Source organism: Carcharhinus amblyrhynchos, chromosome 8 (assembly GCF_965287045.1).
Source record: "Carcharhinus amblyrhynchos chromosome 8, sCarAmb.v2.hapA, whole genome shotgun sequence".
Taxonomy (NCBI): Eukaryota; Metazoa; Chordata; class Chondrichthyes; order Carcharhiniformes; family Carcharhinidae; genus Carcharhinus; species Carcharhinus amblyrhynchos.
Window position 1 is genome coordinate 63,508,911 of NC_137331.1, and position 1,137 is coordinate 63,510,047.

Below are 1,137 nucleotides of genomic sequence, written 5' to 3' on the forward strand. Positions count from 1 at the left end.
TGCATAAATAGTGTATTGAAATCTTCCTCTCCGGTCACCGCCTGCCCAGCTTTCTGCTGTGGCTCTGTTTATGCAGAAGAGAAAACCTTTTAATTTGCTATAAAATGAGCATTTGTGCTTGACTTCACAAATCAATTCCTATTTATCTTGGGATTAAGGGGGGAATTTTAACCATACAAGGTGACTGGGTATATAAGTGAGCAGTAGATTAAAACAGCTGAAATTGCTCCCATGTCCAGAAGCCAATAAGAATCCAATGACTTGTGCCTTTAACTTGAGCACAATTTGCAGTCTCTGGGCAATCTCCACAGGTCAGGCAGAGTCTGCTATTTAACGTGTAAGGAGTTCCTTAACTGCATCTTTAGCACGAGTTCAGAATTTAACTATGCACATGTAGTGTTTCTAGACTTTCTGGGTCATGCCAGAGAAAACCAGGTGAGAGGACAATGGCAATTTAACAGTGCCAAATCACTGACAGGTACAAACTGCTTTGAATACTGAGATCTGACACCTCATTCCTGGCAAAAGTGGAAGACTTTTGTTCACAGCATTTGTTCCAAGAATGCTATTGCTTCTCGGCCTTTTGGCTAAGATCAAGTGTGGTATCGACATGCTGCACTTGGTTGAAGTCATTAGGTTATATTTCAGCTTCATTTGAAGCAATTTTTTTAAAGCGGCATCTCGGCTTTTTGGTTGAGATACAAATGAGATCAAACCTTGGAGGAGGAGCTACACCTACTCCAATCAGCTTGGATCATGTAGATCAAGCCCAAGACAGGAGGTGAGAGCCCTGTCTTATCAGCCTGGATCGGGAATGTCTCAACTTGTTGGGACTCTGAATTGGTTTTAATTTGACTTGATTGGAATGGAATAAAGTTTAAAAAAAAATTGTTCCAAGAATGTGCTCTTGTTGCTTTGAAAGTGTTGTCTGAGGAGTCAATCCTATTGTATTAGAGTTTTTTTGACCCTGATCTGCACTTCCTACCTGTTACTCTACAGGTCAGCGTGGGAACTGTTTATGTGGCTCTACTTTAGACATCAGGTGAGGAACAAAATAAGCAGTAGCAGCAACAGCGGTAGGAACAACAGCTGTCTATCACTCCACAGGAAAGAGGAGATGTTCCACTCACAGAAACT

At 41.5% G+C, this 1,137-nt stretch overlaps 1 non-coding gene across 1 annotated transcript; it reads left to right on the top strand.

Annotated features, from left to right (window-relative positions):
- The first annotated feature begins 567 nt into the window (after positions 1-567).
- LOC145347168 (U2 spliceosomal RNA) lies at positions 568-760 on the top strand. Its single transcript, XR_013887813.1, has one exon. It is a non-coding gene; the product is annotated as a U2 spliceosomal RNA (small nuclear RNA).
- The last annotated feature ends 377 nt before the right edge of the window (positions 761-1,137 follow it).